The 14,395-nt window shown below is 33.2% G+C and overlaps 1 protein-coding gene across 3 annotated transcripts in view; it reads left to right on the plus strand.

Moving 5' to 3' along the window:
• Positions 1-14,395, plus strand: part of CALCRL (calcitonin receptor like receptor) — a 103,423-nt gene that overhangs the window by 20,082 nt on the left and 68,946 nt on the right. The window lies entirely within an intron of this gene.

Raw genomic sequence — 14,395 nt, forward strand, 5'->3', positions numbered from 1 at the left:
GGCTAGGTTGCTCTTTTGAACTAAATTCCTTTCCTCTGCAGAGTTCTTTGTTTTCTGATCCACATAGTCACTATTATATTCTTATAAATGTCTGTAAACCTTTCCCATAATTGGAAAATAAAAAGATATCATTTATAAATAAGGGAACAGGAAAATGGGGGGTTTGCTGAATTAAAGATTTAAGTTGCTCTAGATACTATTTTTAGAACTCCCTGGCAAAGCAGTTTCAATTTCAATCCTGGGCATTAATTTCAAACTTCAGGGGCATTGGTGCCTCCAAAAAGATTACTGTTGCAGACAGATGTGTCTTATTTATATTTAGTATTATAGTTCCATATCAGATAAGATATTATGTGATTATTATTACACCTCACATCCTCCTTCCTGACAAAATTAAAGTAGCTTTCCTGTCCTCACTTATTTTTAGACTGCGAAGTATTTAACAATTCAATCATGCATCATCCCAATAAACTATAATAGCATTAATGAAAAATAAAGGCTACTGAATTATTTTATTTTAAATTCAAAGCTGAGTGACATAATTCCTTCTTCTGATTTTAAATTCCCAAGTCATTCTGCTGGACCCAAAAATAGACCCTCTATAATTATTCTTTGTCCCACAGCATGTCTTTGGGAACTCATCATTGTTGTTCTATCCTTTTTATGTGTCAACTTCCTTTGCACATTGCATCTCATATGACTCACTGTTCCTTAGAGCATGGTTTGAATGCTCAAAATGCCTACTTATATCTGACAGCTGGATTTTTCTTCCTGAACTATTTTATGTGAAGTGGTGCCAGATCAATTTTTAAAGCCCCAAGTTTGCTTATTGAAGACATATAAGAAAGAGCAGAAAATGGAAAAAGAGTCACTTACTAGGCAAAAACTGATTTTGACTTCCAGTTTCTGTTAGTACCAGTCATCTTCATATGGAAATTAAGAGGATTACCCTTTTTTTTTTTCTAAGTGTCTTTCCACCTTATAAATTCTAACATATATTGGATAGTTTGAAGGAGATAAATTGGAAGTGGCTTGAAAATGAAAGGTCCAAATTTAAGCTGCATTCTCTTACCAATACTTGCAGAGTATTGGTAAGAATTTTTGTGAGACACTAATAGGCCTAATGGTAATTTTTTTAATTTTATTTCTAACAAGTAGAGTTTAAGGTGGATATATATTTAAATTCTAGCAAGAAAGAGGTTGAAAAAATGATCTCTGGAGAGATTAAAAAATATAACTGAGAACCAGGACTGCGGTTTGCTATCATATTAGGTTGACTCACATGTGGTTTAATTTTAACCTAACAAAGAAGCACAGAAATGAGACTTAGGAAAGAGAACTCCTAGTCTTAGCTCATCTACCTCTACTGTGGGATATGAGGCACATCACTAAACTCTCCTGAACTCCCACCTCCCAAATCTGTAAAATAAGCAGGTTATACTGTGAGACCTTCAGGTCTATTCCAGCTCTGAGATTCTGGATCCTCTAACTGTAACTACTCTGAATTAAAGACAGGAGCTGGAAATAAAATATCATCTGAAGTTCTTTGTAACAAATAATGTGATTTGTAATAGCTCAATTCCTCTAACTTTGAATAGTTTAGCATTGCTTTATTTACATAATCATTCAGTAGACTCTGAAATTTGACAAATGGGTAAGAGGTGAGAAAGAGGAAGAAAAAAGAGAATATCTCTGACTAGACTGAATTTTGACAATAGAAGGATCCATTTCTATTTATCACTAATGTAATATATTCTTACCGAAAATTCTCTTTGACTCCAATATAGTAAAAATATTAACTATTAAATTTATAATAATTTAAAGGTCCATTTTTACAATTAAATCTTAAACCAACTGAAACTGAATCTCAGATATAAACTTTTTCCCAAAATTGATAGACAGTTGTAGCAACACTTTTTATTAAATAATTCATCCTTTCTATGACTGATTTGAAACATAACTAAATTGTTCTATTTACTAAATTATATTAGCAAAATTATTTTGGATTCTAGAGTACATTTGTCTTATTGTTGTCTGTTATTTGTTTAGCTGACCTTTAAAATTATTTATTACCTTGACTTCATTACATTTACACATTATTTTGGGAAAAATTAAGCATCTTTATACATTCTAGTTTTGTACGTATTAATACAAATGTCTCTTTATTTATTAAATATCATTTTATGCCCATAAGATAATTACATATTTTCTTCAGAATGGCTCTCCATGCAGGAGAAGTGCCTGTTTCTTAAAGATCAGAGAAGACTTTTACACAGAGCAAGATGAAAATTTTCTCAGCAAATAATATGAATAGTTCAGACAATCAGGAGTGAGTCCGGTTGGTTAGAACAGTAAGAACTAAATTAAGGTAAATTTGGAAACTAAAAAGTATTCGTATTCCACTAAACTAATGAAACTTAAATTCCAGGACTTTCACTCAAATAAGACCCTTTCAAGACCCTGTATTTAACTTTGTGTTTATGATTTGGTGCTGTTTTTTTAAAAGAGGAATCCTATAAGTGTGTTAGTTTTCTCTAATCTAAGACCATAGCATATAAGTCCCCAAGTTGTCAGTGCTTTGGTTCCTACATCTCATCTGGTAAGGCAGTAAGGGTACACAAGGAGCAAGGGGGCCACGGGTGTGTAATATGAGATACTGGCCACTGAGGGCTGGTCTGGTGTGTAGCACATCTCTCCTTCTAGCTAAGCTTTTGACTTATGCATGTCACATAAATAGACTGGAGTTCGGCTGCCCCATTCGTATAATAGAAGATTAAACTAAATCTGAGAAAAAGAAAAAAAAAAAAACAGAAAGTTGCTCTAAATAAACTCTAAGATTCTCCTTAATTCTAACTCTTCCCAGGCACTGTGGCTCATGGTTTTATCTCTATCTCCAAAGGGTACATTTTACATTCTGTCTTTTGTCCTTTAATTTGGCATGTCTGTCTTTCTTGTCCCCGAGCTACAATACAGAGGCATCTGTAAAGAGCTATTTTAAACCTCTTTGTAGTACACCTTTTAGTGCCTGTAGACTCAATAAGTACATTTACAAATTATATTAAAATGCTCCCCGGAAATTTCACCTTTACTGTTTAAACTATATTTATAGATCAACTTCATGCATGATTGTCTTACCGTCCCTTGAAAAATGTATAGCACACTATCTTATTGCTCAGAGTTAAAAACAGGTAAACTAAGTGATATCATTATTCTAGAAGGCATAATTAATGACTTGTTACAAAAAGTAGGTATAAAAGTGTATAACATATATATATATTTTAAAAACTAGGAATCCTTTTGAATTTTTTTAAAAAATTATTTTTATCTTTTATTTTTAAACAATTTTAAAGGTTACACTCCATTTACATATATTTTTAAATATAATCCTTTTAAGAGTCAAAAGATGCAATATTCTAACAGTTAGAATGTCCAAAAAATACCTTTTCTCATCTTTCTGTGTAATGAGCCATGTTTCCAATAGAAATCATTCAAAAAAATTATGGATTCAACAAAATGAGTTTAGCACAACTGATGAGGAATGTTTGCTATATATACCTGTCATTTATGTTAACTCACATACTCACATGCAAAATAAAGCATGAACCTAAGTATAACACACACCTCAATAATTCAGTATTGTTATTGATCCAGTGACTTGGGGTTCTCATTTTCAGTGCCAAAAAAGTCTACTAATATTCTTTTGAATCTCTAAGAGATTTCCGTATTATTATGCATCCTATAAACGGTGGTATTCTTTACAAATACACTTCTCTGAAACCACCTTGCTAACTTACTTTCGGTACACGGGCCTCTCACTGTTGTGGCCTCTCCCGTTGCGGAGCACAGGCTCCGGACACGCAGGCTCAGTGGCCATGGGTCACGGGCCCAGCCGCTCCGCAGCATGTGGGATCTTCCCGGAACGGGGCACGAACCCGTGTCCCTTGCATTGGCAGGCGGACTCTCAACCACTGCGCCACCAGGGAAGCCCTACTAACTTACTTTTAATCAGACTGCCTTTTAGTGCATAAAGTTGTTCTAGTTTGCATTGATCCCTGAAATAGTCCTTTCTTTGACATCTATAAAAAATTCCATACACTAAATTGTTTTTGAGCATAGTAGACTTCACTGCAGATTTTCATATGAAAGATTCAGGAGAGATTCACAGATTAACAATGCAAACAATTTCAAATCAAGTGGTAGACATCACCATTTTAAAAAGGTCACTTGGAGAGTGGTATGGACATATATACACTACCAAACGTAAAATAGACAGCTAGTGGGAAGCAGCCACATAGCACAGGGAGATCAGCTCAGTGCTTTGTGTCCATCTAGAGGAGTTGGATAGGGAGTGTGGGAGGGAGACGCAAGAGGGAGGAGATATGGGGATATAGGTTATGTATAGCTGATTCACTTTGTTATACAGCAGAAACTAACACACCATTGTAAAGCAATTGTACTCCAATACAGATGTTAAAAAAATAAAAATAAAAAGGTCACTTGGTTCTTCCAATATCTTATCTATTTCCAGCCTCTTTCCATCTTTCTGGATTCACGCTCTTCCTCTTTATCACTCATTTTCTTTCTTCCCTTTTAGGAGTGAAAATAATACATTTTCTAATCTTGATTCATGAAGAGGAGATTTTTCTTTTTATATTTGAGCAACTGTTAACATTTATGGCCATGTGGCTGTTCTATCCCATGTTATTTTTTATGTATTTTACAAAAAATATATAATTCCTTCTATAAGAAGAATTCTGGTGTCAATGTTAATGATAATTATTTAATAAGTTATGGTAACAATTTGTTAATAATGACAATTATTTAATATTTAATTTAATAAGTAAAAATAAGTTGTCATTGAAGTTTAACGGGAACCATGTTATATGTAGTATAGACACTATAAACTTTCATACATGTATTTACTTATAATTTGTTCCTTTTCACATTTGCTTTATATTAAATTACAATTTGTTGGATTCATTTTTCTCACTACAGTGCCCAGCATAATAGTTCTCAAATGCAATGCATTTTTATTTTTGGTAGAATTGAATTTCTTCATTTAATATGTCTTACTCTTTAGACCAGTGATCTACAAACTGGGGTATGCATACCCCTAAGGAGTAGGCAGAAACAGCTTGTTTTACAGAAATCAATTTCCAGATTCTTAACCTTCATTTGAACTCCATCTTAGAACTGATCTGCCACAGAAAATTCCTAAGGTCTAAGCTTCAGGCCACTTCTCCCTTCTCCACTTCTCTTCTACTATTATCATCATTGTTATTAGTATTATTATTTCTAATAAAAATTGTAATGGTAATGCAATTGGGAAGGATTTTTAAAACATTCATTTAGATAGGATTTTTTTTTAATGAAATTTCAACCTAGGTATACGTATTTTGTTTCATAAAAGATTTTGAGCAGAGAAGACTTCATTGAAAATTTTGTTAGGAAAAGATTAGGAGAGGTTTGCATAGTAGAAAAAGTAAAAACTAAAAGTAAAAACTTTTTCTTTCATAGCGCTCCTTTTACTTCTTTACACACACACACACACATACACACATGCACTATTTCACCCTTCTGAGCCTTACTACAAAGCATTTCTGCAGGATGTAACAATCTCCTAGGCCATAAATGAGGGGACAGGGATGATGGATACACTGATGTTTGCCAAGCCTTCTTAAAAAGGACACATGACTTTCCCACTTTGTTCATCTCATTAATGATGTATTTCTAATAAAATTTTACTTTATGTGTTTAAAAATTATGTATCAAAATTTATAATAAATTTATTATGTTTTCATCTAGAGTATAAAGTCTAGAGCCAAACTGGTTCAAATCCTGAATCAAACAATTTTTTTAATTATCTGGTGAAGTTAATAAACGTACTTGTGCCTCAATTTCCTCAAAGGTAAACCTGGGATAAACAGTACCTACTTTATATGTTTTAATAATGTGATCATAAAGTCTGAAAAGGTAAATATTATTTTTTCATATATTATAATATAAAGTAGCATATCATCTATTATGTATCATTGGTGTTTCCAGACTTGGTGGCCACTCTGTACATGAACTGATGGAAGTAGAGGCAGAAGTATATAGTGCTTAGGTCATGGCTTGGAATTGAGTAAGCCTTCCAAAAGTTTTAGCTACTATTATCATCATTGTTATTAGTATTATTATTTCTAATAAAAATTGTAATGGTAATGCAATTGGGAAGGATTTTTAAAACATTCATTTAGATAGGATTTTTTAAATGAAATTTCAACCTAGGTATACGTATTTTGTTTCATAAAAGATTTTGAGCAGAGAAGACTTCATTGAAAATTTTGTTAGGAAAAGATTAGGAGAGGTTTGCATAGTAGGCATGCAAACACTTCAAAGGAAAAGGAAGATATTGCAATATTATAGTTTTTAAGTGTCACCTGCTCATTAGGTGATCTATTTCTACATCCCTCCATCTTTCCTGCTCCACTCTGTCTTTACTCCTTCTATTTCTGTATTATGCTTTTTCCTGGCTCTCTTTCAATGTGGTCATTTAAAAGAATTTGAAAAATAAAAATATAGTTCAATAGAATAAAATTCAATGAGGGAAAGATGGATAGTGGAGTAGAATATGATGTCAATGAGATTAAGAAATGAAGTAAAGTTTCCAGCTGTCAAGAAGAGAACATTCATTTCTCTACAAATGATTGTGTATGTATTAAATTGTTGTTGCATTTATATTTCATTGAAAAAGAATACTATAACAGTTATAGTTTAAGATGTCATCATTTAAAATGTACCCAAAATTATGTTTTGCAAATGACCTAGTAACTTAAATGGGTGAAGTTTTTAAAATATTACCTTATAAATAGTGTCAACAGAAAAGTTAGAACACTGCACTAGATTGGCATGTTTAATTCATCTTTGCATTCCCTCTTCCATGAAAAGTACACTTAAAATAAGTTTATTAATAAATATGAATATAGCATTTTTATCATGAAAATAAGATGTTGTAATATCATACCTTTCATTGTACCATGGCTTTGTAACAAAAACAACTAACTTTATGTTCTTGACTTAAGTACAGGAGGATGTATTGAATCTGGGATAAGGTGACTAGGTACTACACATATCACATGGAAATGAGCTCTTGCTGTTATTAGTAAGAAAATAAATATAAGGCTTTGCAAGCAGTGGGTTGGAAGATACCATAAGGGCTTCTCTTTTGTTGTTAAGGATAATAAATTATAAGGAGATTAAGAAAGGTCCTTTGCAACTGGAGCTTATAGCTCTATGTGTAATAATTTATATTTGTAACTTATGATTAACAAATAACTTACTTTTATTTTTTGATAATGAAGTTTTATTTTTGATAATGAAGAACATTATAATTTGCAAAAACATAAGAGGTTGTCATTAGATGTGGGAAAACTCCACAGTTTTTTTCCAAGATGCAGTGACACATAAAAACGCAATCAGTTGAACAAAGAGTACCTATCTTGAAAGGGTTTTTAAATCATATTTGAAGAGCTTGTTTAATGGGATAGACCCATACTTATGATTAAGAATCAGACCCCTCAGCCAAATCTCAGCCAGAGTCCATTAGACTCCACCTTAATTCTAACAGTCATTAGGGTGTGGATTTCCCCTCTGTAGAAAATCCGTGCATTAAAAAAAAAAAAAAGCACCTCTCTCCCCCCACAGAAAACCTTGTCTGTTTCACTTAGATATTTTATTATTGTTTCATTTGTCTTTCACCCTATCTCCCAGGCCTTCCTTAAGCTTCCTTTCAAAGCAAATTATTTATTTTTCTATGGAATAGATCAATTTTGACAAAATTTTCCCTCTTCCCCAATTATGCAGACTCTAACATGAACACAACAAAGTGAAATTATCAATCAGCCTATGCTACAATTAATTTATACATGTCAGGGTCATAATTTCACTAGTTTTTAACTTTGAGACAGTTCTTCCTAAACTGCCCATATTTATAACGTTCCTAGATTATCTAACTTTCTGTCTGTGTTAATCCATCCGTCACAATATACTTATACATGACCAGATGGGCAAGCCTTTCCACTTTTTGGCTTATTCCATTAATGTATAGAGTCTTGCTAATATATTTAATGATATTTATACATCTACTAGTTATTGAAAATAAATGAAAACACATTTACATTTATTGACTCCTGTTTAAGTGAGCACATTTCTACCTAAAGTAGTGGAGAAATGCCTAGGACCTAGGAAGAATAAAGGGTGTGGCATATGAGGAAAACACAGTCATTTACTGTATTTTACAGGAAGTTCCTGCTGTGACTAAAAGTTCTTTGCTCTCTCAGACTGCTGCAGATGCAAGACAAAGAGAAACGCAACACAGATAATTATAGCTTTTAATATGCTGAATGTAAAGCACGTCTACCAATGAGAAACAGACCCTGGATTTAAAGGAAACGAATGTTATGATTCAAAGAGCCTGGCAAATACACCTGGCAACAATAACACAAGACAGATGCACTATTACTGTTTTAGGTTGTTTTAGATAAACCAAAACCTCCAGATGAAAGTTCAACTCTTCTCTGTCAAATGTTTTGTCTGTATGACACCAAATATCACCTTAAGTGAGAGAAATTTGAGTAACCAGTAACTGTCAACTGCCAATGGTAAAAATTACCTCATTGGGCATATCCACATCTTTTAAATAAAATGTGGCTATTGTTAATTAGGCTTTAAGCAAGAGACCTCCTATCTATAAAGAAAAAATTATGGCCATGCTGAATTTATTATTTTTTATTATCTCACACATAGAGTAAACTTGTTTTTCACATTTACTATATAATTAGTAACAAACTCTAACTTCAAACCATTTGGGATTCCATTTTATAGAGTGTGTTAATCTTAGTTACATATTTCCTGAAAAAGTTATTATTCTGTATTTACTCTCAATTTTTTCCAAAGCCTTTGGACATTTAATAAGGGATCCAGAAAACAGTGCTGTGACACAAAGATTGCCATATCACTGGAAACATTAATGCATGCATACAATAAAATCACAAAATGCTTTAGAATGAATTTTACTATCATAAGAGTAAGTTTTCTGAATCATAGCAGACCTTAGAATTCATCTTTCAGCCAAATCATAAACATATACATCAACAATAACCTATTAAGATAGTTTCTGTGTTTTCTTTACTGGGGGAAAATGACATTGAATGCTTTTATAAATTCTCAGATTCTACTTGGTATTTCATAGACTATTTGGTGGAAATTATACATGAATACACACAAACATACATACATACATACGTGTAACTTGAAACACATTAGCAGAAATTCAAACGCATTCTGAGAAAAAATACTTGCAATGAAAATAAAGAGAAAGAGGTGTGTTTGTTCACAAAGACATATTAAATTAAAAACAATAAGGCGGTATTTTTGGTTCACACTTTGTAGTGGCTGGTTTGGAAAGTTATATCTTTGTAGCCAGAACAATTCTTCTATTATACTCTATTCTTAATGTCTGTTAGTCTCTATTATTTTCTTTGAAGGTTAACTGCGTCTTTAAAAATTTTTAGTAGTGAACAGGGAGGAGTTATTTTTTCTCTTATGAGTCCCACCTAAATACTGTAATGTAAATTGTAATTTCTATTCTCTCTATTACAGCTCTTTTGCTTGGAAGTGTTTGGTGACATTTCCAGGTGCAGAGTTTTAAAGCCCTATATTCAATCTTCTAATACATTAGCTTCATAGCTTTGTAGGACTAGATGGATCCTTACAGTTTTTTGAGACAACCCCACATTCTTGAAATGAAAAACTGAGAATCAGGTAAATAAAAAGACCGATTACAAGAAACAAAATAGTAATCTGGGGTCACCAACAGAATTAGTATCCATTTTACTTCAGTACACTTATACTGACTATTCTATAAAATGCCCACAAACTACCTAATCATGTCCCTTAAAAGTTACCTATAAGCAACACTCCACTCTTCACACAAATTTAATTTTCCCCCGTATTCTTCTGGACATTTTCTTATATGTTTCCCTTGGAACTTAACAAAGCATTCTCTGACATTGGCTGTAAGATAATCACTATTATTGACAGATTTGATAAGTCTTCTTTCATGATGCCCTAAAACAAATCGTCACGTACGGTTAAATCTGGACTTCAAAAAACGACCCCATTTTTGGATTCATGTCCTATCCATTGTCCATTGAATTGTCAAGTGATTTACTAACTGGGATCACATAATATGCTGACGTATCTTAAATTTCAGGTACTTGTTGCCATAAAATCTCTCATGCAGTTTCAGTTCAAACCCTGATCAAATAAGCAGTGTGATTGATATTTCTATTTTTAAAAATTTGGCCCTATCAAATAACTTTCTGAAATTCCTCTCCATATCCTGACATGATGAGGGTACCACTCAGTTAACAGAGGGCATTCACATGTGCTTAGAGACTTTGTAACCACTCTGTCTATATGAGGTCTCTCAACTGCCATTTTATTTTATTTTTCTCTCTTTATGTAGCAAGTTGGACCCATTTAGCCCCAGGGCCTTAAGAAATTATTATGTAATTAGTATTTATGTTGAAAAAATACATACTATATTACACAAGATAAACCTGGACTTGTTAGCAGGAGCATCAAGCTGACTTCAAACACTGGTGAAGTAGACATACACAAAGATAAAGTACACACTGTTCACTAAATGTAACTCTTCTGAGTCATTGGTTTTTAAATCTGCCTGAACCCATATGTAAATACATTAGTCTAAAAATACTAATTTTCAAGTGAAATCTCAGTAATAAAGATCACTTGATCACTTGTGGGTATAGTTAGGTGTTCATACTTTATCTTGAGGATGTTATTAGCTCATTTCACAGGATTTTGCATACCTGGGATAAGTTCCCAGAGACAGCATAGAGTACCCAAAGGGATTTGAGTTAGGAGACATGTTTCTAGTCTCTCCTTTGCCTCAGACCTGTTGCGTGAATGTGATCATGACACTTCACTCCTTTGGTATTTTGTCCTCATCTATAAAGTAAATTTTTGTACCAAATTGATTTTATTTATATTGTGAAAAAGTGATATTTAAACAATAATAAACATGCACTGCATATACTTCCAAAAGTCATGTTGTATACAGTTTTTCTAATTCTGAAAAAGAGATCCCTTCTGGAGTCAGAAAGATCTCAAGTCTTATGTGATTGTTCATAGAATGAGCAATTTCAAGGTAGAAATTACATAACATTATTTAATATGGTCCATTTTTCCCTGAAGTATACTTTAATGCTCTTAATATAAGCAAAGAAACAAAATTGAATGTAAAAGAATGGTGAGGTTTATTCATTTTAATATCCTTCCTCTAGGATCTAGCATGGTGGTGGGCACATAGTTAGGGATTACTCCATAAACATTGGTCTTTCAGTGATAATTTTGCTCTGTGGGAGAACATGTGCTTCACATAAACTTTAAAATATTGCTGATAAATATCTGCATAGCCAGTGACTATTTGGAGGAGTGAAATACATCAGGGTCCAGAGAAAGTTCTGGTTAAGAGTATATGTTTAGAAGTCAGAGTCACAGTCTGGAGTCCTAGCTGTTCACTTCACTAGTGAGATGACTGAGTTTCCTTATCTGGAAAAATAAAAGAGAGAGTGTAATAATTTGTTACTCTTAGAATTAAATATGGTAGCATGCTTACAGTGGCTGGGACAGTGCTTATCACACGGTAAACACTCAGTAAATGGTAGCTATTACTATTTAAATTATCCTGTAATTCTGATTGCAATTGTTGCAAATAACACCAAGTTAAGACTTGATTTATAATGATTTATTTCCTACTTTCTACTTTTGATCTTGTGCTAATAGATTTCTGAATGCTACCTCAAGGAATTTCTGACAATTTCTACTCTCCCTTTATTAGTTAGTGGAATTAGGATGGGATGCTTAGTCCAAATAGCCCTCCCTTTCCCCACTTCCTCCTTTTCTCCTACCAGCATCTATATGCTTGAAATAATATGCAGGGAAATTTGAATGTTGCTGAAGAAAGAAAGAGGGGGTTGTTTTGTTTTGTTTTATGGGATCTAACCTATGATGATGAGGACGTAAAACTCAGAGGGTGGCATGGCACCTATGCTTTACTGGGTATGAATTGGGTGGAGCTGCTAGGGAACTAAAGATGAAGGAAAGGTTTTCATGAGAGTATTAGTAAAACTCTGGATAGAGCCCAGGTGTCAACACAGCAGAGGGTAAAATTAAAGACCATTTTCTACCAGTTCTGCACAGAACACAACAGGTCTCTGGCCCCAAGAGTTGAAGGCTTTGAGGGCATCAGGAGATAGTGCCCTTGTGCTATTATTTTCAGGATGAAGCAGTAAGAAATATCAAGAGTAAAGTCACTTCCAGTGATTCTAAGGACAGAGGGCATAGAAGAAAGAGGTCAGAGTTCTAGACAAAGTAGGGTGTGTGTTGGCCCTACGAAAGAGTCTGGTCTATGAAGCATTTCCTTAGAGATTTCAAGAGTTATGTGGGACTTTGCAGGATGCTGGAGGTCGCATGTTCTAAGGCGCAGACAAAATTAGAAATTTGGGGGTTATTGATGATACGACTTGGTATCCAGAGGCTTCTGCAGTCTAACAAGATTTCAGTCACAAGAATAATTATGGAAAATTTTATTTAGATATAAATCAAGATAAATATTTAACTAGTATGGAACCAAGAGTAGATTTCAAAGTATCTGAATTTATGAAAATTGTAAGTGAACTATGGGATTACCCAGTTGATTTAAGGTACCTTGGGCTTTTACATGAATCACCTGGCAATAAGGAGGTATGTGATATTTCCTAGCAAAGTTATTTTCCGATGGGAAAAAGTGAATATAGCTACTTCCACATGGGAGGTCCTGCTTCTGACCTATGTAACCTTAAGGATTAATCTATTCATGGCTTAGATAGTTCTACCTAAGAAAGGTAACATGTAAATTCTTGTAAGTCAGCATTCACAGATACCCTCCCTCTAATGTGTTCAGAGGAAATTCTCAAATGGCTTTAAAACCCTTAATCCTTTCTCAAAACCCATGCAAAGCATTCAATATCCTGATATCTTAAGTCTACTTAAAATAAACTTTTAGACATGTATTGTTACTGTATTTATGTGTAAATAATCGGAGAGTGGATACTAGAGATTGTCTTTCTTTCATCTTCCTTTCTGAACACTAGCCTTTCCCCACACCTCCACTCTCTTGTATCACTTACACGTATATTTCAAAATTCTTCTTTCTTTTTACTCAAGATACCACTCAAACATATGTACTCCTGAAATGTAAACTCACATTATCTCCTGCCAAGTTCAGATTCCAAATTAAGTTGCCTGAGGTCCTTAATGATTTTGTTTCCTCTAGCCAGTATTTGACAAGAATTCATATCTGCTTTCAATGTATCCTTTTAATAGATTTAAAAAACTTTTTTAGCCTGCCTTGAGTTTTATTTGTGGCTGTAGGCAAATAGGTGAAACTTGGCAAAGAATCATGCTCTACAGTGATCTTCACCATAGGGACAGCTGCCTCTCCCTACTGGTCCAATTCTTTCCTTTTAAAAAATTTCAAAAGAAGAAATATAATTATGACCATTAGCCCATTTGAGCTGTACCTTCAACCAGTTTCATTGCAAAGTCACTTTTATACTTTGAAAAAACAGTGGTTCATTAAAGAACAGATTTTTCCAAGATATGCATTATGAACAGTGGAATGCATTATAAGCTCATGAAAGAAGTTCCATCTCTTCCAGAATTAGTTCATTAAATGATTCTTTTAATCAGACTGGTTCTTGACACAAAAGACAGAAAATTTTCTCTTAAATTCATCTGGCAAAGATACAATCTTTTAAACACATGAAATATCAGCAGATTTAATTAACTTTAAGCACTATATGGAAATGATTTTTAATGCTCTTACTATGAAGGCTCTTTTAGAAATGCTAGTATCTATTTCATTTTATAGATTTTAGAGAAATTTCTATCAGAAATGTATAGTTCAATGTGAGAGTGACAAGTGAAGGTTCATTGATTATTAGGGCAAACAGAGGTTAAGTTGGCATATGAGCCAGTCTCTGCTTCCATAAAGATTAGCATGTGGCTCCTGAACTAATAGTAATTAATCATAGCATTTTTTAAACTGCTATGTTTAATGGCTTAATATTATGTTATTTATCTTCATAATGCCTTCAGGCAGATAGCATAGATCCTTTAGTGGTAGATTTATACCTGTAGTTAAAATAATCTAAGGAAGGCCTTTTTAATACATTTTAATTTAGCCTCACATACAGTAAATATTTTCTTTAAATAATAGCTCTTTAGCAAAGGAAAATATATTTCTTTGTTTTAATTTTGAATATATGAAATGGTATATTTATCA

The sequence above is a fragment of the Mesoplodon densirostris genome, chromosome 8, assembly GCF_025265405.1.
Source record: "Mesoplodon densirostris isolate mMesDen1 chromosome 8, mMesDen1 primary haplotype, whole genome shotgun sequence".
In the NCBI taxonomy this organism is placed as follows: Eukaryota; Metazoa; Chordata; class Mammalia; order Artiodactyla; family Ziphiidae; genus Mesoplodon; species Mesoplodon densirostris.